Source organism: Schistocerca nitens, chromosome 3 (assembly GCF_023898315.1).
Source record: "Schistocerca nitens isolate TAMUIC-IGC-003100 chromosome 3, iqSchNite1.1, whole genome shotgun sequence".
NCBI classification, from domain to species: Eukaryota; Metazoa; Arthropoda; class Insecta; order Orthoptera; family Acrididae; genus Schistocerca; species Schistocerca nitens.
This window is the reverse complement of record NC_064616.1, coordinates 40,670,046-40,697,486: the sequence shown is the minus strand read 5'-3', so window position 1 is coordinate 40,697,486 and position 27,441 is coordinate 40,670,046. Positions and strand designations below refer to the sequence as shown.

The following is a 27,441-nucleotide window of genomic DNA, read 5'->3' as shown; positions in this document are numbered from 1 at the left end:
GAATATTTTCAATTTGAACCTCCCACCACGCGATGCTAGTCAGTCATTGTTCCACCCCGCTTTTTTTTTTGTAGTTTTAAGTGTATTATATGCTTCCCAAAAATAGTCTTCTCCCAATGTGGCCCATGTAAACTAAAGGACTGGGTACCCCTGGCATACAGTGAACCCATACACGCTGTGCAAATGGCCATGATGGCGCACCACCTCACTCCTCACGTGCGGTTCGTAGATATCTCAACAGAGTGTATGGTGAAAGATGGATTATGAGGTGATCCAGCCGCGTAGCCGCCCGATCACCGGATTTAACTCCTATGGACCACTTCTTGTGGGGTCGTGTGCGAAGTTTAATTTACGAGACTCCTGTGGAGATGGAGAGAACCTCTCCCGGTACGAGTTTTGCCCGCTGCACTAGAAACTGAAGAGGCACTAGATGGGATGGAGAGCGTGTACCAGAACATACTTCATACATGCAATGTCTGTAACAATGCTGGTGAAACCCACGTCGAGCCGCTGTTGTAATACATCAGTACTCTTCTGTACGTACAGTATGCTGGGTTCTGTTTTGCTTTGGAATAATGTAAATACTTAATGTTTAAATGTTAATACAAACAACTGTGCTTCAGTGATATATGGATGTTTCGTTATGTTTCCTTCCAAATTGCACTGCGCTCTTCTAATTCAATTCCTTAAGCAGAAGTGGTTCAAATGGTTCAAATGGCTCTGAGCACCATGGGACTTAACATCTGAGGTCATCAGTCCCCTAGAACTTAGAACTACTTAAACCTAACTAACCTAAGGACATCACACACGTCCATTCCCTAGGTAGGATTTGAACCTGCGAGCGTAGCGGTCGCGCGGTTCCAGATTGTAGCGCCTAGAACTACTCGGCCACCCTGGCCAGCGCAAACGACCTGAGACGGCTGCTCACATTGTCTCCTAAATCATTCGTATAAATAAGGAACAGCAGAGGTCTTATAACAATACCTTGGGGAACTCCAGAAATCGCTTCCGTTTTACTCGATGACTTTACGTCAATTACTACGAACTGTCTCCTCTCTGACAGGAAATTACAAATCGAGTCACATAACTGAGACGATATTCCATAAGCAAGGAACTTCACTAAAAGCCGCTTGTGTGGTACAGTGTCAAAAGACTTCTGGAAATCTAGAAATACAGAATCAATCTGAAATTCCTTGTCACGTCTTCTCAAACCTTGGATGTACTTATAAAAAGCCATATTCGACTGCCGAGGCAGTGAAGTGTTTGCAGTGTGTGTCTAGTCACATCTGATCTGCAGCGGAGAGCAGATGTGGATCTGCCTTGAGGTGAGTTCAATTAAGTGCGAGACCAACCTGACGCGCCGCTCTAAATCGTGCGGTCTGCCCAATCAGCGGGCGCGCGTGATTACCTGCGACATGTGTGGCCCACGAGAGGCTGGGTAAACTCGCGTTCTGCTGCTGCCCTCTTACCGATAATCGAGCGTCCCTCGCGCTGCTGGCAACAACGTTTCACACGTGTTCTTCCTCTGCCGCTTCCTTTTATCCTCCCTCTCGGACCACCGCCTTCCGTGTACGCCATGCAGCCGGACCGAGAAGCTGCCCCTACAGATACCGTTTTCTACAAGCCTCAACGTTATATCTGGCCTTCAAAATCCACGCGCGAGATTTTCATACTCTCTCGCTCGCTACGAGCAAATTATTACTCCTACAGAAAAAAGTTCTGTAGGAAATGTAATGTAGTTAAATTCGTAGAGAAGTGACCTTCAAACGCTCCTCCACCTCCACACTTATCCGTCAGCGGGCAGGATTCTTAATATATTGTTCGTGGCACTCCCTCCTATCACTGTATAAAGATTTACGACTGTTCGAACTATTTCCGATACTCGACCTTTTTTGGTCTCTACTGAGTGGGCTATTACACCACCAACACAGTCGGCTATTTCGTTAACACTATTAATTTAAACGTGAGCGCGAGGGAAATAAAAGAAAAATGACTTTTGTTAACATTACGCTAAAACTTATCCCTTAAAATCACAGTCGTTGCGCAGTAAAAAGGTCTTAAGAAATACAACGATATAATTATTTGTGTTATGCTCGTAAAATTCAAAAAAATTGTTAGCTAAAATTTACACAAGCGTCAATTTTACAATTTTACAATTAAGCCGGTGGCCTAATAAGGCTAGCCAATGAAGATCAAACAAGTTGGAATGCGCAAATTTTTGGAGTGGAAGGAGAGAGAGCCGCGCGGGGTAGCCGCGAGGTCTAGGGCGTCTTGTTCCGGTCCGGGCGGCTCCTCCCGTCAGAGGGTCGAATCCTCCCTCGGGCATGGGTGTGTGTTGTCCTTAGTGTAAGTTACTTTAAGTTAGATTAAGTAGTGCATAAGCTTAGGGTCCAAAGATCCCAGCAGTTTGGTCCCATAAGACATTACCACAAATTTTCAAAATTTGACCAGTGGGGGCTGAGTGAGGGAGTGAGGGAGGCGGGGGCAATCTTGCACACTGCACGTACACGCCGACCTTAAGCCACGACACACGGCAAGAGGGACATTATTGTCTCAGCAACGCTTTACCAATTCTTATGCCATGTGTTCGTTGCTCGTTCCTGTGGTCAATAAAAATTACTCTTTCTTTAAGAAAGGTATATTTAAAAACCTAACATTTTAGCAGTGCTGGTATGGTTAATCGATATTTCGGTTTTCTTACCTGCTTGTTAGTAAAAAATAAAAAATATCTGTTACAACTGAGGCCAAACAAATTTCGAAAAATGTCGGTTATTTAGAACTAAAGTACCTGTATGGTTTTAATCGGTCGGTTTTTTCCATCCCTGTCTACTAGGACTGAAGACATGCACCTCGAAAGAAACAAACAAACTATTTTTCCTAGGCGATAAATAAACCTTCATGGCTATCTCTTGTAAAAACATCCGTAATTAAACTGCGAGACCTCAAATTTAAGCAACGACTGACTTGGGAAGTTTCATCCTCCCATTATATTGGCAGATACCGCCATACTTGGTCTCGCAACCGACTCTGTTGCAAGCAAGATGGAGAGGTAGTTACGATACTGTGATTACTTTCGCGAGGAATCAGGCTCTATCAACGTCCGGAAAATGTGATTTAGGATTTCAGTCGGTTTCCTAACTCAGTTCAGGCAAATAAATACTTAAGTAGCAGTTCTTTACATAAACTTTGTCCAATTTTTAGAGCTCAGTGTCTACTAACATCATCCGTCGACGTCAAACATTTACATTCTCTTCTTGTCGAACTTCTCACGCTCTACCTGAGCATCACCTCCTTTCATCTCTGATAAGGCCGCCTAACCATCCAAGTGACGTCCAGATGAAAGACTTGCACCAGACCACCGAATCACACGATATTATTATTATTATTATTATTATTATTATTATTTATGAATTCTCCCAATAACGGAAGACATTAAGCAAATGACATTAAGCAAATGACAATCAACTTTTTTTCTGGTTCTTCTTGTTGCTCCAATAGATCTTCATTCTTTTTGAGAAGGCTTGCTTTCGCTCTTCTGACCACTTCGGTCTGTACTGTTTTTGTTTTGGTTGCTCTGGTAAAATTTTCCACTTCTCTACTTTGTGCTTAAAAGTATCTCTGTCTGAAATATCGGTTGCTGTTATATCCGCGTTGGTGAGGTCTTTTCTAACTTCGATCATCCAAGGTGTTGAAGCTTTAAGTGAGGTTACGTAATTTATTAGCTTTCTGGTCAAACGGTTTTCTGGTAATCTGCTAAGATGACCAAAGAATTTCAGTCGCCTTTTCTTAAAATCAATTTCTATGTTTGAAAACTTTTCTGTTGTTTTGATTGTTTGCAGTCTGTAGCCATCTTTAGTCTGTCTCGCTCCTAAAATTTTCCTAATGATTTTTCTCTCTTCTTTTTTGATGTCTTCGAGTTCTCGCTTTCTGTTCAGTACTAGTGTTTCACTTGCATAGAGGACTGTTGGTTTTATGACGGTATTGTAATGCCGAATTTTAGTTTGTCTTGACAAGGATTTCTTGTTGTAGAGGTTGTGGACTAACCAGAATGCTTTTTTGACTTTTTGTAAACGATTTTGCTGTGATACTATTTCTTGGCCTGTTGGTTCAATGTATTCTCCGAGGTACTTAAAATACGGGATTCTATTGATTTTGCCATATTTTGTTTTTAAGCTTGCAATTTCTACTTTTGAACATAGGAATTCAGTTTTTTCAAATGAGATTTGTAGCCCAACTTTCTCAGCACATTCTTTGAGTGTGTCAATCTGTTTAATGGCGGTCTGCTCATCCTCCGCTAGTATTGCTAGATCATCTGCAAAAGCGAGGTATGGAATGTAAAGATTGTTTTTGGAAAAGCCAAGTGAAATTGGTTTCCAACACTCATTTTTCCGTAGTTGTTTCTCCCATTCCTCCATAACTTTGTCAAGAACGATGTTGAACAAAAGAGGAGAGAGTCCATCGCCTTGTCTCACACCTGTCTGAATGCCGAAGGGCTCCGAAATTTCTCCCATGAACTTTATTTTAGACTTCGTGTCAGTTAGTGTTTGTTTTATTAGTTCTCGTGTCTTGTAATCTAATCCCCTTTCTTCTAAAATTTGAAATAATGAGGGTCTATCTATTGAATCGTATGCTTTCTTAAAGTCTACAAATGTGCATACTAATGGCTTTTGTCTGAGAGCTCGCATTTTGACTATGGTTTTGAGGTTAAAAATTTGTTCTGGGCATGACCTGTTTGTTCTAAATCCTGCTTGGTATTCAGATAATTTTGATTCTAGTTGTTCTTGTGTTCTCTTCAGGAGACAGGCTGACAAAATTTTATATTATTATTATTGGCTATACGAGTATTTGTATCTGTTTTCCTCTACAGATCTTTTCCTCTACGGATTTTATCCTCTGCAGTTCCTCTAGTACCATGGAAACTAATCCCTGGCGTCTTAACACAAGGACTGTCATCTTGTTCATTCTCCTAGTCAGTGTTTTCTACGTATTTATTTCCTATCCGATTCTGCCGAGAACCTCCATATTTCTTATTCTATCTAGAGTGTAGAAATTACGAGTACCTTTCTTCAAGTTGTCTTTGATCTCGAAGTCTTTCTTCTCTTTTGAATCAGTTGCGACATACATTCCTGCTTGTCTTCCGTATTTAACTTCTGAAATTATATCATACAATATCGTATCATATCAAAAAGGTCTCATATAATAACCTTCTGTTTCCAGAATGAGATTTTCACTCTGCAGCGGAGTGTGCGCTGATATGAAACTTCCTGGCAGATTAAAACTTCTGTTTATTGTTTCCAAGCGGTAGCGGACTTCCATCAGTATTTTTAGCACCTTTAAGACACTGGGTCAGTACAGAATTTTGATTATACATCTAAATTCGTTAATCTAGCATATAGATTCTTACTTCACCAAGCTTGTAAACTTACTACAGAAGCGGCAAGAGAACTATGTTTTGTTAGGCTGGAACACGAAACCCTAGCCTTCCTTCATTTCTCGCAGAAGCATACAGGGACTTTAGATTTGCCTCGTCTGCAATATCGAATGTCAATGCTTAGGGCGGGGTGAGGTGTGTATAATTTCACATTTAATATTTCAGGTGACTCGCACTCACGAAGGGCTGGCGTAGTCCATATCGGGTGGAACAGAACGTGCCTACTCCGTTACACCGGTTTTCAGCGCTCCGCGCAGTCCCGAAAAAGTTTTATTGCCATTCCATCCCGGATGTAGCGCAAGCGATATCACAGAACGTTGAAATTAGTGTTTAGGTGGCGGAATAATTGTGAAATGGAGGAGTATTATATTTGCACTTCTCAAGTCGTCCCCTTATTGCTGTAATAAATTTCATATCTGCCTCAAGAAATATCGAAAATTAATACTAACTAGGCTGTAGAATAGGCGCTGTTTCAGTTTTTAAACTTACAACATTCCTAACAGTATTCCCGACATGTTGTTATACGTCCACATATTACATTTAGTTGATTAGGTATAAATGTACATAACATACTAGCAGTGTATTTTCCGAAGTTGTTATCAGGATCCTCTCGTCTTCTTACACATAGATCCAGACAACAGAGTACCATACGATCTGAAACTGCGTGCGAATTCTGAATAGTGTAACCGAGTGAGGTGAGCCTGTGGCAAGGCACTCGGGAGGACAGCGGTTTAAATCCAAATTTAGGTTTCAAGGGTTTCTCTACATCGATTCAAGCAAACAATGGGCTGGTTCCTTAGAAAAGGACCCGGCCAATTTCCTTTCTCGTCTCCGCCTCTCATGATCTCTTGGTCGACGTGACGTTAAAACTCTAATCTTCCTTCCTTCTCTCCTGAACAGCATTCTTCACCAGAGTGCGTATTCATGTCGTTTACCGTTTCCATCCTTCGATTCGTGTATGTCGAGTGTCAGTTGTGTAACGATAATTGGGTGAGTATATATTATATGTGATGTTATGATGGGAAGACAACTGCTACATCCAATAATGAGATGAAGGGCTGTAATTTTTTGTTTTAGTATAAAACATTCTCTGATTTCTGCGGAATAGCTTAATGATAGTGGACTGCTATTCACATGCTATGAAATGTAGCTGATACTTGAAATGTCTAAGTATGACATGTGACATCCCGTTATGAGCCGTTGAGTTGTTTTCTGTTCGTGTTGTTATGGGTAGAACGGAATGAAAGTCAGGAAGGGAGATACATCTGGCAACGTTGCATATTACATTCTTCTATAGAAATCCGTTTTTATATTTGGATTCCCCAACAAAGAAGCAAAATATTTGCGATCTATTGCAGAGTTTTGGTGTTAAGTCGAGTCGTCATAAAACTATACATTGACATATCAGTTTCTTTTACTGCCCAGACCCTAGCAATTCAAATTTCTGGCGTCGCCAGGAATCGAACCGAATGTTTAGTGATCTGTTCATCAAAGATCCCACCTACCATATCGAAATAGCTTTCATGATTAGGCCGCTAAACGCTTGTAGACCTATAGACCTCTTCGTGAAATATCTGGTTCGATTTCTGGCGACGAAATTTCCATGACCAGAATCTGGGTAGCAGATGGAGAGAGAGGATGGATATCGTAGCAAGCACTTCTAATAAGTGGCTCACCAGATTAAGATTTTCACCGTAAGGGCAATTGGCAGTAGGATACATTTCAAATCAGCCTATCAACAAGAAGTGTGCGTTTCTAAGTCAGTTTCCTTATCGGAAAAGCTGCGTCCATGGTAGTTTCTTCCGTCACGTAGGCATGTATTGATTACGCACTGGCTGAAGCAGTATTATGGGTAGAGGAGCGTTATTTTCTTCGACAGCTAATTTTTAGCTATGTTTTAATTGTCATAGAAACGTTACGTTCGATTTTTTGAATGAGATCATGTAAAGAATATGCAAGCAGCTTACCTAGCATACCTCAGAGCAAGTGCCCTACAGCAACAGAAGATGTTGCCGTCCAAGTACACCTACATTTATTTTTTCTATAAATGTTTTTTTATTACGATTTAGTGCCAAATTTCTATACAGAGTTTTCTACGGAGTCCGGTGTTGCAGATTGCATACTGGATTTAATATATCACTGTGACTGAAATGGATAAACATTCACAGAAAATACAAAATGTTATCTAGAATAAGTTATAGCAGACAAACGTATAATCCGAACAATAGGTATAAACTGAGTGCACGGAAATACCAAGATCACAAATTTTCTACATCAAAATTCAGAAGATGTAATAAACGCCCGTCAGTGATGTTATAGCTCTGATGACCCATGTTGGGTTAAAAACTATAAAAAATTCTTCCCTGTTAAGAAGGCAGTCCCTGTAAATCATTACAAAATGAAAACTCTCTTCATCATCAACGAAGCGATGCCGACAGCTGTCTATCTGCGTTCGCCAGGAGCGCTCCCGCCTCGAGTAAACGCGTTACCCTATCTGTGGAAAAACTTCGTTAACGGGTTAATTCCGCGAATCAGACATCGATTTTGTTGGAGCACATAATTCGTCCCCATTTCAACACGTCAAGTGCTTAAATACAGAGTGTGAGAGACGTAGATAGAAACTCTACTGCGAGCAGAAGTGGCATAATGAAAACAAAAAGTGTGCTTCTTCTTTGACTACCTCTTAATTAAGCGGATATTTTGTTGCATGTTACAAGTTAATGGTAATAAACGATGTTGTACTCTTTTTCCGTATTTTGGTAGGTCGCATTAATCAGTATTCAACAAGAATATTATCACGCTTATCACAATATAATAAAAAGTGCTCCTTAGTGGTACGAAGCATGTGGCATACTGTCCAGTCGGAGAATATCCAGGTAGCCTCATTTTTGCTCTCTGTATGCATCCCCTGTATTATGCAAATTATGTGATAACGCGGGACGTAAAGATCAAGGTAGTTTGTAAGTTAAAATCTAAACCAGTTTATAGAAACAGGATACGTGAGGCGAAGAAAACGAAGGAAAATTTATTCACTGAAGCTCGTTGTTAATATTCCAAATCTCCGAAACTATGCTATCGGAAGATTCTAAGTTAATTTGCACGTGACGAGCCAGTTCACTAGGAACAAATATGATTAAATGTTTTACAATTCGTGGGATATTTCTACGAGACCTCGTAGGAAGCACTTATCGAGAGGCAGCAAGATAGTAGCAGCTACGAATGAAAGGCACTTTCCCCTTTGAAATGGGAGACGGAAAATCCCTTTGATATTATTATTATTGAAATTCGTTTTCCATGATTGCAGTTCTCAATTTAATGCTTCCTGTTGTAATGACGTGGAATGCTTACATGAGTTGGGAGAAATAGTGGAACGTACTGGCACAAATGTCTAATTCCATGTACTTCTTTTGTGACTTATTTGCAACACAATGACGTATTTGGTTTTTCACTTTTTGCTATAACAATTCTGGAAGTCTTCTAAATTGCCATTATATATGTGATAATGGAGGTTCTCTATTAAATCTCCCACGACAGACCTTAAACTCACGAATGCCAAACTTTCGGCGTCTGCTTCTTTGGTGTATTCGTGACAACAGTCGCTAATCTACTAAGCGTATCTACAGCTGCCGTGTGTAAAGGGATTGCAGCAGTGAGATATGATGCCAAAATATCGTCTACTAAACGAAATAGTGAAGAAAATGCTAAGCATATTGATGTACAAAGGAGGAAATGAAAGAGGGTTTTTATCTGTCATTTGAAGGTAGTTGACACCCTGAGCTTAATAAAAATCTACAGTACACAGTGTTAACTAAAGCCGTCTAATGGTAGTCGTTAAAGTTCGTGTACAACATTTGGTGCAAGACGCACAAACGTAGAGTTCCGAACAAAGGAGGTTTGTTGTGTTGTCTAACGAGTCGACTTTTACGGCGTCCCCTTTGAGGGATGTTTCGGCATTTGGAGATCAGTAGTCAAAGAGTATCATCGAGATTCTCTCCTTCCAACGGTGAAAGATGTTGGATGTTCTGTAGTTCAGTATACCAAAATGAACTGTTTCATTGCTTTTAAAACCGTTCTAGTGACTGACCAAGACGTAAATGAATGTGAAGATTTATTTATACAGTACAGGATGAGTGGGAATATCTGTGACCAACTTAGAGAGAGACAACAGATTTAATCTAAACTGATGTCTACGTCTGTACTCTGCGAAGCACTTTGAAATGGATGGTAGAGGGTGCGAACTGTTGCGTGCTTAATGTTACCTAGCGATCTCCACTAGATACACACTTACGAGACACAAGATTATTTTAAATTTCAGTCCTGAAAGATGATTCTTGATGTCTTAAAAACAGATTTTTGCTAAATGTTCGATGTCTTTCTTTGAGTGCCTGGCAGTTAAGATTTACAACGTTTGTGTTGGACTCTAAGGCCACTGAGACTAACCAGTTTCCCACCACGCCGCCATTATTTCTATACGATCGATGTCCACCCTTAGTCCTGCATGATATTGATCCCATACGTTTGAGCAGTATTCGAGTATGGAACATACTAATAGTTTGCATGCAATTTCATTTACAGAACTTTACCTTTCTGTGTGTAACGACCAAGTAGCCACTTTTTGAACCAGGCTGATTTTTCTCTAGATATAAGTGGATGTTACTGAAACTATTACTGTTTTCTTTTCTTTTCATACAACTCACATAGCCCAATTCATCATTTCATTGTTACACATTCCTGTTTTAAGGTAAACTAAGTTCTCTCGCTTTAGTTTAGAAAAAGATCGGGCCATTATAATTCAAACCGAGTTTTCTTTGTTTTTTATGATCGCTCTAAGATCAGTTTTGTCAGACAGCACATGACGTATTGTTTAATGGGCTATGTAACAATGAAGAGAAGGTAAGCCGTAAGTGATACAGTGAAATCAAATGAATTGTGTATTAACCTTCAAGCAATGAATATTTTACAAAGGGTATTAATTGTTTCTACCCTAAACTGATTACTTGCATTACATCTTTTGGCAGTGATTTCCAGACTTCTTAGAACAAAGTATATACACTGATAATTTGTTCAAAATCAGCAAACGTTTTGCACAAACCGTCTGGAGACGACGGTGTAGGGATTCACGACACTTGTAACACACAAACGTTCAAGAAATCTGGAGTGAGCAAATTAAGTGATCATACTGGTGATGCAAACGGTTCCACCTACCATACCTGCTACCCTTCACAGAAGTTCTTCAGTATTGGTCGTACGAGAAGACGATCAGAAGCGAGAAAGCGAAATGACGTAGAGAACACGGTCCGGTGGGAGACGATCAAAACAGATTATAATTTCTCTGAGACTTGGAAAAGTAGATGAAACACAGACAATATTTTTTAACACGACGTGATACTCTTCACAAAAGTCTTTTATGGACATTGACACATGGTGAAAGAGCCTGAACTTCTGACATGTAAAAAAGGTTTACTTTTCGCGCGTCCTTACCAGAGGGATTGTTTTTGCTCCACGACAAAGCTCCAAGTCATTCCGCACAGGATATCAAATTTCTCCTCATCCCCTTTATTCTTCTGACATCACACCCAGAGACTTCTTCCTCTTTCCTCGGATGAAGAAATCATTGCGTGCTAGGCATTTCTAAAATGACGACGAGGTCATTTTCGAGGTGGAACGTTTCCCGAACGGCCAAAATGTAGACTCGTACAACGAAAGTTCTCCGGCAAGTCATCCTCCGTTCACGTGTCGTATTTAAGGCTGAACATGTAGAAAAGGACTAGGTCTATCAACAAGTTCCATCGTCGTAGATCGACTTTTTATTTTTTTCGCGGTGGTAATTAAAACCTAACGCTGGCCGGGGTGGCCGAGCGGTTCTAGGCGCTACAGTCTGGGACCGCGCGACCGCTACGGTCGCAGCTTCGAATCCTGCCTCGGGCATGGATGTGTGTGATGTCCTTAGGTTAGTAAGGTTTAAGTAGTTCTAAGTTCTAGGGGACTGATGACCACAGCAGTTAAGTCCCATAGTGCTCAGAGCCATTTGAACCAATTAAAACCTAAGGCGACTCCTCGTAATACGAGACCTATATTTTCGTTCATCAGATTCACATTGGCCTTTATACCAAAGCATTGCGTTATAAATAAATGAAGCGTGAAGTACCAAATTGTTTTAAATCATTTGACATTAATTTGCGTTATGTAAGAAATTTAGTACAGCACTTGACTGACAGGCACAACTGGAAAAGTTTGCTCATGACAGCTACACGCTAATAAAAGTTGGAGTTAAACACGCAACGAAAATATCAGAAAAAAAGGCGTGAGTTTCTAACTAGTGCCCTTCCACTCATTAAAGACATCTCACAATTAGGGAAAAACTACGAAGAAGCCTCGAGACCTGTGTGTGACGGGCTGGCCAGCTTTGTGTCACGGTTTTCGCATTTGTTGTACATTAGAGTTAGTATTAGCAGGCAGGTGCTGCGCCGGGCAGGGGAGCGGCCAGCGGCCAGCTTTTCCTTTGAAATATTCAACAACCCTCTATATATGGAGATTTTAGGCCGACGACTGACGTTTAATTTTTCACAAAATGTACTCTGATCCCGGATGAACGTTCTGCAGCGGAAAAGGTGTAAAACACACACACACACACACACACACACACACACACATACACATGCACACACTGAACGTACACACGGTGCTTGCCAAAGAGATTGTTTAGCACCAAAGAAATGAGACATGGCACATAACATGTCTCGCCATGAAAGCGTTTTTTCTCAGCTGATCCGCAGCATTAGACTCAGAGGTCACAGTGTTCACCCTCAGGTCTCACAAAATGTTGAAAATATTATATTTGGGGTATTATTGGACAGTATACAACGAATGGTGACGGATTCTGTATCGTGACCAAGAATTTTGGAAGCCAGGTTCATCATCCAGTGTTTCACACTGTACGAATCCTCAACAATGAAAGTGAAGTGTAGAGTCTATCTGCTCTGGCGTTTACTCTGATCCATTTATTGGAACTGATAATTTCGGTCAACCTTAACGTTCTCGACAAAATGTCGGACATTGTTTAGGGATATTTTCTCGGTATTTTGGTACAAAGGACCAGGAGACTTCAGCGGCTCGTTTCCGGAGTAATTGCAATTCGTCGAATTTTTACCCCGTTTATATTTGTATTCGTATTGCACTGAAAAAGATCTACACAACAGTGCAAATGTCGACAAAATATGCTGTGTGTCTTAGTTATTACACTGATTAGCCATAACATTACGACCACCTACCTAATAGCTGGTATGTACACCTTTGCGGCGATGTGTCGTGGCATGGAAGCAGCGAGGCCTTGGTAGCTCGCTGGAGGGACTCAGGACCACATTTGCACACGCCTAATTCCTTTAAATTTCGGGGAGGGGGCGATGAGCTCTGACGCCACGTTCAATCACACCCCACATGTTTGATCGGCTTCAGATCTGATGAACTGGGGGGCCAGCACATTAATTGGAACTCCCCACTGTGTCTTGTGACATGGCGCATTATCTTGTTGAAAAATGGCACTGCCGTCGGGAAACATGATCGCCATGGAGGGGTGTGCGTTGTCTGAACCCAGTGTACGGTACTCCTTGGCATCCATGGTGCAAAACACGAGCTCCACTGGACCCACGGATGCCCACGTGAATGTTCCTCACAATATAATGGATCCGCCGCCAGCTGGTCTCCGTCTCGCAGTACGGGTGTCAATGAGCTGTTCCGGAAGACGACGGATTTGCGCCCTCCCGTCGGCATGATGAAAAAAGTATCTGGATTCATCAGACCGTACAACTCTCTGCCACTGCGCCAACGTTCAGTGGCGAAGGTCACGTGCCCATTTCAGTCGTAGTTGCCGTGTCGTTGTGTTAACATTGCACATCCTTGGGTTGTCGGCCGCAGAGGCCCATCGTTAGGATTGTTCGGTGCACTGTGTGTTCAGACACACTTGTACTCTGCCCAGAATTAAAGTCTGGTGCTAGTTCCGCCCCAGTCCGCTGCCTGTCATGTTTTACCAGTCTGCCCAGCCCAAAATGGTTCAAATGGCTCTGAGCACTATGGGACTTAAATCTGAGGTCATCAGTCCCTAGAACTACTTAAACCTAACTAACCTAAGGACATCACACATATCCATGCCCGAGACAGGATTCGAACCTGCGACCGTAGCAGTCGCCCGGTTCTGGACTGAAGCGCCTAGAACCGCTCGGCCACCGCGGCCGGCTTGCCCAGCCCACGGCGTCCGACATCTGTAATGAAGGGTGGCCGCCCAACCCCACGACGTCTGAACGTGGTTTCACTTTGGTTTCACCACCTGTTGAAGACGCACACCACAGCATTTCTTGGACACCCGATAAGTCGCGCAATTTTCGAGATGCTCGTGCGAAGCCTCCGGGCCATCACAATCTGCCCTCGGTCAAACTGAGATAGATCGCGCGCCTTCCCCATTCCACACACGGACAGCACTCTCACTGATACTACATGCGCAGTAGCTGTGTCTAACTAGCAGTCATTCCTCGACATTGCTTTCGCCTGGACGGGTTTATGTCGATAGTAGGACGGTGGTCATAACGTTCTGGCTGATCAGTGTACGGCGCTCCTATACATACTCTCCAAAAATATCTAAGTAGTCAAGAGCGGTTGGCGAGCACGCGAATCGACTTCAACATTTCTCATGGCACACACAATGGAAACCACTTGATCAGTATTGACACTAACAAGGCTGAAGGAATTAGTGTTACCTCGTTGGATGAACCGATCTACGTATGTAAGTCAACATTCTTGAACTTAAACTTCCTGACGGTTTAAAACTGTGTATTGAATGGGAACGAACAATGGGAGATTTTCAGCTTGCGGATAACATAAAATGTTCGTGGCCCTTGTCAGTCTGCCAGAATATCTCTCTTTTCTCCTACTCTTAACGAATTGTAGGTAGCCACTCTGTAATGGACAGCTGTATTAATCTTTTTCCTTCAGGTGACTCTTTTGATAACTCCGTACCTAATGTTTTATTTAAACGATTTCCTGTTAAATCTGGAGTGTTTAATATTACTGACAATCCAAGCAACATACTTAAGTGTTCCAAAGATATACCAACAGAAACAAATGTAAAGAAAACTTTCAGTAAAATTATTTATTGGTCTTCGTGTAAAGCGACTATCACGTAACTCAGAAGAAACCCATGGTTCTGGCTGTAGTTTACAAGACTGAATATAACTTAACAACAGTTCATTATGGAGTAAAAACAATATGTGAAGACCGTTTAATTTCTTGGTGTAGTTGTTCATAAAAGTGTGATTTGGAAATCACATTTTGTAGATCACTGATATGATCAAATTCAGCTATGTTTTCTCTGCATGTGATTGTTAAACTTGATGATGTAAGTATCAGAAGGCTAGTTTTTATTTGGGTGTTTAAATTCACTATCGGCAAATGTACTGTATTCGTTGCACAAAAACGTGCAGTAAGGATTATGTGTGATATACATTTCCTGCAGACAGTTGTTTACACAAATAGGACCATTAACAGTAGCAGATCTTATTAAGTTAATAGTTACAACAGTTTAGAATTTACAACAACAAATTTAACACTAACCTTAAAATTGGCGTCAGCTCTTCAGGACTTAAACTGACTCTGACACGAAGAGAACAAATAATGTAAATATCTCTCCAATAAATTACAGCTCCTAACAGTCATAAAAACAATTAAAAAACTAACTGGAATAGTTGAGAAGACCTTCTTACACTTCATAGAGGAATTTTTCCGAATAGGTAATACAAGTGAAAATAGGTGATACATGTGAAAGCTTTTGAATTATGTAATTTGCTCAAGTAGCAACTGCAATCTAAATATAAACGCAAATCTCTGGTGTGATTAATGTGTCCATATTATCACTTGGACAACGGTATATTTGTAACACTGTTGACACGTCCCATATCAAATAAGAGATATCGCTAGTGTAGCCCATGAAACCTACTTCATTAACTTAAATCTATTACGATGTTTCGCATTATTATTCAAGTGTCCAGTTATACATTAGAACAGTTTCTTCTGCAGTTGTCATCAAGAATACTAAATCGGCAGTGGAAATGTCAGCCACTAACAATTACTTACAAGTCGTCTGGATTCCGAAACTGCAACTTGCTTCGCAATCGTCCTCGAGAAATATGAAGCGCCAGTGGCATCGTCGCTTAATGAGGTGCACGACCTGATCCTGAAACTATGTATATTTATGAGGCAAGTGTTTACTAGGGTTTGGTGTGACTATTAACTTGGCTCGCCTGAAACAAGGCCTCATAAGCCGTCAGCTATTAAAAATGAGCTGCTGACACCAAATTAAGCCCACCTCATCGCTCGAATGGGCCGAGATTTAAGTACTGGCATAAATCCTGGCGCTGGACCTGTTGCGTTTCTCACTCCATTTGCTAAATGCCTGGCTTCAGCGTCAGCATTAATAATTGAGCCGCTGCAAAACATGACCTGTGATGCTACAAAGAAGGCAGGCCAGCAGTCTGACCGCTGCCCTTTGTGTGTCAACCTTATAATTGCCAAATGCGTGGCTCAAAGGGAACGCACACGGAAGACACAAAGCAAACTGAACCGTAGCGATCGGGGGCTAAGATCAATGCGGAAAAGGTGAACAGGTAGAAGAGCTCCGCTCGAAGGCGCACACGCTAGCTCTTGCACCGCATCGCATTTTGCTGTGCTGACTCGCTATCCTCTAGTTTATTTTTTTATACAAGTAATCTTAGAAAATATATTTATTCTTGAATGACGCACAACAATGATACGAGAGCTGATAGACAAAAAATACCTCCGTGGCCGTCGTATATACAAAACTTGCAGCACTGGCGCTAATATCGGTTTTAATGTATTTTAGTTGAGTCACTTTTACAATCTCAGCTCTCCGAAAGCAATCAAAATTAACGATCGCTTATAAACTTCCTGGCACATTAAAATCGTGTGACGAACCGGGACTCGAAGCCGAGACCTTGCCTTATAGACTGAGCTATCCAAGTACTACTCACGACTCGTCGTCACAAGGTCGAAAGTCGTACGTGGGTAGCTCAGTCGGTAAGAACATTGTCCACGGAGGCAAGGTCCCGCGGTCAACTCCCGGTCTGGCACACAGTTCTAATCTGCCAGGAGGTTTTAACATGCTGCATAATGGAAAGCTCATTCCAGAAATGATTTTTTAGTTGTTGTGGCAGGTAGTGAATCTTGTGTAGGAAGCTCGTCACTGTGTTTTCATCAACGTGCAAGTTTTGTCAGCAGAGAATATTGCTCTAGTTGAGATATTCAGACTCATGTAAGCTGTTTATGTTAATGTGTGTGTCATTACGAGCTATATTTAGTGTTAACTGAGATGTTAAGGAAGAGAAATTGAGGCACTCGAATCATATCATAGGCGAAGAGTGTGACGACCTTTGCCAACTTCAACAAAAAAAGATCAAGCAACAAACACACAATAAAGGCAGGTTGGCTCCAGATTAAGATTTTGAAAGAGAATTTTCATCAGAGAATTGCTTTTCTTGGTTATCGAAAGGTTTCTCTGTATGCCCGCACGTGAAGTGAAAGTTCACAGAATCGATATGTAGCAGCTGCTCCTGTTTTCTTCGCCACATTGACACTGCACACAGTACTAACCAGAAACGAAAAGGCAGTCCATGGCACATATATTCACTACATCAAAAAAAAAAAAAAATTAACTGATAGAATTATCTGTGAAAACGATGTGAATTTCTTTTGTGCAGATACTGACACTCTTAGATGGTTACATAGAATACTCTGAGATTAGAAAAAGTGTTAAGTGGTTTCCGAAATGACTAGTTCAGTGTGCTTTTGTAGTATATACAGTATATCAGGTGACTCCACAGACGAGTTTTAGAAGCTGAAGCTGTAGAGTATCACGTCCATCACACCCTCATAATTTACACCCACCGAGTTATATATTCTTCCGAAACTGGAAAAAGACTTTCGGCGACGTTACTATAACTTCACTGTTTAAAACAGCCATAGAAAGAAGTTGCGGATACGGTATGTGGAGTTCTTACGTGACTAGTTCATCCTCGGAAGATGTGTATACAGTTATCTGGTGGCTATGTAGCAAAAAGAATGTAAGTGATTAAAGAGAGTGTTTAAAGAGAAACATTTATTTTTCATTCCTTAAATTATTACCATTCAGTCCGCCCCTAGTAACTGAGTGGTCAGCGCGGCGGAATGTCGTACCTAACGGCCCAGGTTCGGTTCCCGGCTGGTTCGGAGATTTTCTCCGCTCAGGGACTGGGTGTTGTGTTGTCCTTATCATCGTCATTTCATCCCTACCGACATGCAAATCGCCGAAGTGACGTCAACTCGAAAGACTTGAACCAGGTGAACGGTCTCCCCGACAGGAGGCCCTAGCCACACGGCATTTCCATTTCCATTACAATTCAGTAACACATAATGACCATGAAGGCATTACTTTTCAGCGGTGCACTAAATACCTCAATATTACTGGCAGAGCACGCAGCTTAACATGACAGTAAACGTCATTATTCCATTTAAAGTCCTCAATTTAGATACGTTATTGACATGTAGGTAATTGAAAATGTTTGTTGTAGCCTCAATAGACCACGGAAGGCATTTACATAACGGGGGAAAGTATATAAAGCCAGTGACAGCGTGTTTCTGTGACTGTCGCATGTAGCTGAAATAGACTTAAAGATAAATGAAGAGGGAATGAAGGAACAAGGAAGGAAAATTGGGGTCTTAGGTCACTGGAGAAGGAACACGAAGTCGGATTGGGGAATCGGCAATGGCCTTTCAAGGGAATCATCGCAGCATTCGTATTAAACCACCGAAGATCTGAGCCTCGATGAGCGAACGGGGATTTGAATCTTCGTCCTCTCGAATATGAATCCAGCGTCTTCCCACAGTGCTCTTTTGCTCAGTCTAAAGAGGAAGAAACCAAATGAAAGTTAGAAGTATCTGTGAGCAGATTAAAAATGTGTCAAACGTATTTCCAGTGACTAAAAGGATAGCTGATGAACTGCAGTCTCTCTTTGGAACAAATTACATTTCCAGATATTTGTATAAACTCAACAGGACATTTACACTGTTACGTCTTTGTGGGAATAAATACGGAAGTCCAATGAGAAAGATTACGTTATGTTGTTCTGTTTAAGAAATTTTTGTAACCGATGTCATAGACGATGGTTCCATTTCTAAATTTTAAGTGATCAGCCTCCTCGTAGATTAAAACTATGTATTTTTAACTTCAAGGCATAACAAACGCCGAATGAGGTACATAGCCTCATTTCATAAATTGTCTCCATCTGGGGTGTGTCTACACTGAATCAAAAATATTTCGTTTTCTAGCAAGTACGGAGTGGCCGAGCGGTTCTAGGCGCTTCAGTCTGGAACCGCGCGACCGCTACGGTCGCAGGTTCGAATCCTGCCTCGGGCATGGATGTTTGTGATGTCCTTAGGTTAGTTAGGTTTAAGTAGTTCTAAGTTCTGCGGGACTGATGACCTCAGAAGTTAAGTCCCATAGTGCTCAGAGCCATTTGAACCATTTGAACAATCTAGCAAATACAACCTATGGTTCGTTATTAGGATGTATATAGTCCACTCAGTGGTGTAATGAGGCCCGAATTCCATTAATTACTGTCATGGTTTGGAGCCAAAAAGCCTTTATACTGAACTACTAAGCTCTTTGAAGGGTAATAATTTAAAATTGTAGATAAGAGTTTCGGAACTCGTAGAAAAGTCAACGGTTTATGTGGCGACTACTGAACGCAGTTTAGTCGAAGCTGTACCAATGCGTAGGTCTAATGCAAAAATGACAAATGGTAGGTCGAAGCGTGGGAGGTTCTATTTCTGATAGTAGCAATGGCATACTTTTCTTTAGATGGCAAATCTGGCATTGTGTAAGAAATAGGCAAAAGAAATCTAGCAAGAAGGCTGAGGCAATATGATCTGCAGTGGCGGCGGTGTGTTTGAAGACCGAACAGGAGGCGGATGGATGGCCGCGGTGCCCCGCCTCCCTCTCCGCTCTGTTGATGGCACGTTAAACACTAGTCCTAACCCAATATTGATGTCACAAGCGGCTAACGAGCTCACTCCGAGAGACCAGAACAAGAATAACGCGCGCTCACTTGAAGCTCTGCGTGCACATATGATCGCAACTGGTTATCGATATTCATATTTGAGTTGAAGGAAAACAGCAAAGGATGCAATAGTCGCATGGAACACGGGAGAGTAACTGGTTCATTGTAAGTCCTCTTAAAGCCACTGAGAAAGGGTTTGAAGAAGTACATGGCAAAGTTACTCCTGTATATGACAAAGAGAATGTATTAATAACAACGCCAGTGTTACTATTCCTGTTGTGTAACTGTAATACTTTTGGGCAATGTATTATTTCCTCTCATAAATGTTCCTCTCATAAATGTCTCACAAAACGACCACGACGAGAGAAACAGAGAAATTAGAGCTCATACTGGCGTTTAACGACAGTCAAAATTATCAAATGTGTGTGAAATCTTATGGGACTTAACTGCTAAGGTCATCAGTCCCCAAGCTTACACACTACTTAACCTAAATTATCCTAGGGACGAACACACACACCCATTCCCGAGGGAGGACTCGAACCTCCGCCGGGACCAGCCGCGCAGTCCATGACTGCAGCGCCTAAGACCACTCGGCTAATCCCGCGCGGCTAACGACAATCGTTCTTCCCATGTGCCATACGTGGGTGGACCAGGAAAGGGGGAGTAGATAGTGGTACCACAAACACCCTCCACGGAATGCAGATGTAGGCGTAGATTGCTGCCCTCATTGCCATCTCCAGTTTGTGGTGTTATTAGTGGAGGACATACGTGGAAGCGACCAAAATTGTGAAAAAATTGTTATTGGACTTTCTTTTACTACATGGTATTGAAATTTCAATTCCTGAATATTACGTCCCAATTCCACTCCCATGTGTGATGATAATTAAATAAAAGCTTGCAAGAGTCCACGCCACTTTTTTGTTCTATATTTCCTCATATTATTTATTTCTGCGTATTTTCTTCCAGTCTTACGCTGTCAAAATGTGGGGAATATTTCACTCTTTAGCAGATCCAGAACTTCTACAAAAGTGTGTGCATGGAAAACCTCAAAAACCCTAACGAAAGTTTCAACTTTCTGATAGGAAGACCGTGCCCCAAGACAACATTTGTTTCCACAAATGCTGATGAAATTGTAGCGTATGATGCTTGTTTAGTTTTTAACTGTGCTAATCTTGGCGGACTACGGACTCTACAGAGGTTAGGATTTGATCCAGGAGCTTTCACACTGTCAATATTGAAGGAAATAGATAAGCTGAGAATTGATGGAGTTGACATTATCGTTATTCAATTTGAAAATCAGGTTAAGCAAAGAGAAAAGGACAAGAAAAGAAAAGACTGCTTGAGGATGAAGAGGAGCATGCATATTATTTGTACTAGTTCACCCAGATAAGGTAAGGCCTAATACAAACACTGTCAAATCTTTGATTCAGGTTTCCCGTGACTTACATTTTGGAAACTTTATGTACCTTTTCCTCACAAACCACTGACATTGTGATACTTAAATTTGGCATGCTGTAACGAAGCATTCTGTGGAAGGAATTTTCATTTATTACAATAAGGCATTTTTGTAAGAGAAAAGCTCTAAGGTTTGGTATATATTTATCACAGAAATTTGGAGAGCTATCAAAAGAAGATATCTGCAAACCCCCAAAAACATACGTTGCTGCCACCTACTGCCAGGTACTCCATATCAGCGACCTCAGTAGTCATTAGACATAGTGAGAGAGCAAAATGGGGCGCTCCGCGGAACTCACGGACTTCGAACGTGGTCAGGTGATTGGGTGTCACTTGTGACATACACCTGTACGTGAGATTTCCACACTCCTAAATATCCCGAGATCCACCTTTTCCGATGTGATAGTGAAGTGGAAACGTGAAACGACGTGTACAGCACAAAAGCGTATAGGCCGACCTCGTAGTTAACTGACAGAGACCGCCGACACTTGACAAGGCTCGTAATGTGTAATAGGCAGACATCTATCCAGACCATCACACAGGAATTCCAAACTGCATCAGGATCCACTGCAAGTACTATGACAGTTAGCCGGGAGGTGAGAAAACTTGAATTTCCTGGTCGGGCGGCTGCTCATAAGCTACACATCATGCCGCTAAAAGCCAAACGACGCCTCGCTTGATGTAAGGAGGGTAAACATTGGACGATTGAACAGTGGAAAAACGTTGTGTGGAGTGGCGAATCACGGTACACAGTGTGGCGATCCGATGGCAGGCTGTGGGAATGGCGGATGCCCGGTGAACGTCATCTGCCAGCGTGTGTAGTGCCAACAGTAAAATTCGGAGGCGGTGGTGTTATGGTGTGGTCGTGTTTTTCATGGAGAGGGCTTGCACCCCTTGTTGTTAGGTGTGGCACTATCGCAGCACAGGCCTACACTGATGTTTTAAGCACATTCTTGCTTCCCACCGTTGAAGAACAATTCGGGTGGCGGAGTGGTTACTCGACAATAACATCCCTGTAATGGACTGGCCTGCGCAGAGTCCTGACCTGAATCCTATAGAACATCTTTGGGATGTTTTGGAACGCCGAATTCGTGCCAGGCCTCACCGACCGACATCGATACCTCTCCACAATACAGCATTCCGTGAAGAATGGGCTGACATTCCCCAAGAAACCTACAAGCACCTGATTTAACGTATGCCTGCGAGAGTGGAAGCTGTCACCAAGGCTAAGAGTGGGCCAACACCATATTGAATTCCAGAATTACCGATGGATGGCGCCACGAACTTGTAGGTCATTTTCAGTCAGGTGTCCGGATACTTTTGATCACATAGTGTACAAAATGCCTTATATCAAGGTCGAGAGTACCATAACACCAACGATATAAAAATCCTTAGTAATATAACCGGACAGCATAGGAAAAAAGTTTCTTCATCAGAGGCATTTCCATTAGTCTGCTGCATAAAATTACTCACTGACAGATGTTTTTACGGAGACAGCTTATTAGGTTTCAACAGAAATCCTGGGAAATAACTGGACATGAACTGCGTAAAAATTCCTCCTGGCATTAGGTTTAATTGTTGTACCTGAAGCGGGATTCAAGCTGCTAAACTTTCCAACAGCTCTCACAGTTTATCACATGGTATTATGAAAAAGTCTGATTGATGGCTGTTGTAGCTCCTTATTGTTTGATAGTCAAACCAGGTCTAGAATATTTTCTGAAACTTACGAAACAAGATTTTTCACGTGAATTTTTCTTCAGTTCTTATTCTAGCAACATGTATTTGTAGTATATGTCACTAAATTGTTAATTTATTGATTCATTTCTTCTATATTAAATAAACTTGCTGCAAGAACACCACTGCAAAATTTTTTGAAAATGTCAGGACCGAGAAATTTATACTTTGTCTATATAACGGACTTCACTTACTAGACTATTTTGACGGTTGACGTGCCTACGGCATTTCCAGGTGATGGGGAGACATCTAAGAGAAAGCTATCGGCACTTAAACGTTTGCTCAGCTTGTTTTCTTTTTCATCGAACATAACCCTGTTTTCGAGCAGGAGAGACATATTTAGGAAAATACATTTAATGAAATCGAATCACCCAGTGCAGTGACTTCGTTTCCGTAGCGCTTTTCCTTGAATCGGAAGATTTAATATCAGTCTGTTTTCTTCTAAGCCTGAGGACGCCACATAAAACTTGCGTCTTAAGCCAATTTCAGAACAAGGAACCTGAGAAGTTGTGGAATAAAATGTTGATATTGTGAAACTAGTTATCTGTCCCTGTTTGTAATAAAAGAGTTTTGCATTCTCTCTTTGTAGAAGATATTCACTTTTTAGTGACATTAGGCCAGTACTGATCGCAAAACAGATTTTTTATATGTGTCACTTTCTTACACTGGACAGGAGAATAATATAAAAATTGTCACCAGTCGTCTTACATTTGCAAGAAATAATTAAAGATAACTTACAGAAACACCACTATTAAAATACGTTTATGCAGGGCTATTGATTTTATATTTATACCATTGCCTTCTAATCAAGATGAAAAATAAGCTAAAGTGAACCCAAGGGTTCAAGCAAAGTTTGTTCACCGCAGAGAGAGTTTTTTGTTCCATTCTTCAACCTCAATTCCACAGACGTTAGTGACGTCATTCGTACGAAAATAATTCTATAGAACGTTGAGGGCTTGTAGGATATTTGTACGAGTAGGCTAATCATTCGAAGTGTTTGGAAAAATATTAGTTACAATTAAAATTCGGAACAACTAGTCAGTATGCTTTGGTATAAATGAAGTTTGAAACTGAAATTTACCGTTATTGGTTTACGAATAATGTGATGTTCGGTGTAAAGAGGCTTTTACTGCTTTTCTTAAGATCCTTCCGACGTCCACGTGGAGTGGGATGTGCCGGTAGCTGTAAATCTCCAGAGTGGTGTTGTTGGTGAGGCACTATGTTATTTCTATAAACAAGATGGCCACTCTTCAACTTATTTTCGATGTTAGGTATCCATAAAGCAGTAAGAATGCCCTTGTAAACCTCTACCATCACCTCCACACTCATTGCAACAAGAGGCCCAAGTTGTCACCACTGGGGCGGGACTGTTCTACAACATTTCTTGTGACCAGTACGGAGACTTCTAGATGACGTTGACGATACCTTGATCATATTAACGAAGTGACCGACAGTCGAGCAAAGAAGCAGATCCTTACTGAGTATCGTTCACACACTCTCCGTTAACGTGCAGTATCGAGCGAGCTTCGTAAGATTGTCAGTTTATGTACACTGTCACTACGAGCTTCAGTCATTCTATACATTAAAATAAAATGGTAGCACATAGAAACAAGGCATTCAGCGAAAACTGAGAACAACAGACACCTTGCCGACTGCAACTGTCGTCCGCAACTAACTCTAATGTGCTCATAACTGTCATGGTACTGGCGGAGAGAATCTGTGAGCAGATTATTTTCAACCGTAAAGTATATTTAGATCAATCCTCAAATTCGTTTTTTAGTGGCTACACCTATATCAGTAGCTCATAAGCACTTCTTGGACTGTTTGTGCTAAAGTATGCAAGTATTCAGCCTTTCCATTAGGCTCCTACTATAGTCGTTAATAGGAGTCTAGTGGAAATGATCACTCTTAGCGTGCTTTGATACGAAAGAAGTGTTTATGAGCTATTTATAAAGATTAGTCAATCGAAATTGTTATAGCCATTAAACAATTTATCAAACATTGACAGAAATGTACTATATAGTTAACTGTAATAAGCGACAATCGAGATACCCCTGCGATATGGGAATGGCGCGCAAACCGTAATGCGTGCTCTCTGATTGGGTGTTGCTGTGTTAGTAGTCCAGTAATCAATTAGCTGCAGATCTCTTACTTATGCTCACCTAGGTTTTGGCATCCTTCAAACAAACTCTCATTCACCCGGACTTCGTGTAACGTCCTATATCACCTTACAAACCATCTCTCCGCTGTTCTACGGTTCAAGTACGACCTGCGCCTGTACACTGTCGGTTTGGTTGGGGGAGGGGTGGGTGGAGTATTGGCAGCTGGTCGACATGGGAGAAAGGTCGTCGTGCTGGGAATTCATTCGCATACACTGGGAGTCTCCTCGGTAAGAGGGTCGACAGAATCATTTCCATCGCTACACATCCCCAGAGGTCAGAATACCTATCGATCTTGGCAAGAGACTTCTCATCTGAAGAATGACATGAGAAACGGTGGACCCATCTTCTTGCAGAGTCTCCTGTGGCTTCCGGTCAGAGACCTCAGCACAACGAAACGACATGCTCGCCCCCGTTCTCTCTAGGGGTCTGTGGACGCTGTCAGCATGATTTACGATACAAGCAACTTGGCTACTTCCTGTTTTCCACTCCGTTTCTGCTGCAGTAGGCTTGATAAATGTAAAAAAAAATCTTTTGTAAATAACTGTGTCAGAAAAAGGAGTGAACCGATGTTTTCGTTTTATATTGGTGTCCAATATGCTATAAATGGAGTACATACTGTAGCAACACCTAACTTTTAGTAACTTTTTTCATCATCAGAGGCGTCAGTACTTCGCACATGAACTGACACACTTCAAGAAAAGAGGGTTTGCCACCAAGTTAATGCGTTACTATTATGTGGACACATGAAAACATTATGGTGCTGCTGAAAGGCGTCATAAGAAATTATTGTTGATATTAAAAATGAGTGAAGCAGGATCCGTGTGAAGTTTTGAAAATTCTGTAAGACAGGTGCACTATTCTACAATAAAATCCTTCAGAGTGTTTGGCCGCGTCATACACGAGAGAAAACTGCCAGCGTTTCAGCTGCTATTACATGCAGAGAGACTACTTGAGGCTGTTGTTACAGCTTTATGTAGAGGGTGGTCAGAAACAGTTTGAAAAACTTCTCAAAGTTTCACAGAGTAGGCTGTGCTGAAAAATAATTTTTAAGAAAAAAATTCGCTACGCTGCAGCGTTTTACGAGTTAATTAGCATTGAAGTTAGCCAATCACGCCGTTGAGCGAGCTAATTCAAGCGGCAACCGGGAGACGGTGTCGCCGGCCGTGTTCTTCGTTTGGTTTGGTAACGCGGGACAAGAGTGCGATGCAAAAATTGGACATGGGACGGTAGTAAGGACTGAACCCGAGCCAAAAACTGAACAGTCTCGTGCGCTATCGTCTTCGCTATGAGACCAACTGACAGTAATTGTATTTGGTGGGCCGCTCGAATTTGCGCGCACAACGGCCTGATTGGCAAATGTCAATGCTAATTAACTCGGAAACCACACAATGTATAGAATTTTTTTCTTAAAATTTATTTGTGATCCCAACGTACCCTGCAACACCCTTAGAAGCTTTTCATACTGTTTCCGACTGCCGTGTATATTGTTTGCAAATGGTTGTACGGTCTGGTAGCGGTCGGTTACTGCAGAACGTGCTTAGCGGAGTTGCCTAACCGCGCGCCTAAACGCCGGAACGCAGGCAACAAGAACCACACGCAGGTCTCAGCCGTCATCGCCTCTACGTAAGCAGCATTACGTCACGATGGTAGCTTCCACCGGATTCACCTGTGACAATCAATAAAATAAACATCATATATTTTCCAGCAATAAGCATTTAACACGTACACATGACGATTTCCATACCGCAGAGACCCACATGATTTTTAGGTATCACAAGTATTTTATACTTGTCAGACACGTCATTTGATGATGGGCTACATGCCAGAATACCGGTCAGGGATACAAATACTTTCGAAGTGCAACTCATCGTGTACAACGAGATGTCCTTTATCAAATTAAAACAAAGTACGCTATATTCAGATAATATAAAGAGGTAACCGCAACCACAAGTAGTCGCCCTGATGAAGGCTTCGTGCCCAAGCAGTCGAAGCCTCATGTAATTTCCTCACGCATCACGCAGAAGAATTGTTCTGGAGGAGGAGGAGGACATTAGTGTTTAACGTCCCGTCGACAACGAGGTCGTTAGAGACGGAGCGCAAGCTCGGGTGAGGGAAGGATGGGGAAGGAAATCGGCCGTGCCCTTTCAAAGGAACCATCCTGGCATTTGCCTGAAGCGATTTAGGGAAATCACGGAAAACCTAAATCAGGATGGCCGGAGACGGGATTGAACCGTCGTCCTCCTGAATGCGAGTCCAGTGTGCTAACCACTGCGCCACCTCGCTCGGTAGAATTGTTCTGAATTGGATTCCGGCCACGAAACACTATGAGCTTAAGAGGGGTAGTAATAAGGTTTTAATTATCGCCTCGAGAAAATACAATTACGTCAGTAATTTTTTGTTCATTTGTAGCTACATGTTTTCAGTGCTTGCACACATAGAACTCCCCGCATCACAGTACCGTATCACACCGCTAGAGGGGAAAATTCAGCATGTCACAGTCCTTTTGATAAGGATGGATTCAAATCCATAAAGAGTGTCGTACTAGTCGTGTGCTAGGAAA

The 27,441-nt window shown here is 41.8% G+C and overlaps 1 protein-coding gene across 1 annotated transcript in view; it reads right to left on the bottom strand.

The window, feature by feature from the left end:
• Nucleotides 1-27,441, bottom strand: part of LOC126249064 (diuretic hormone class 2) — a 114,335-nt gene that overhangs the window by 62,266 nt on the left and 24,628 nt on the right. The gene's annotated exons all lie outside the window — the stretch shown is intronic.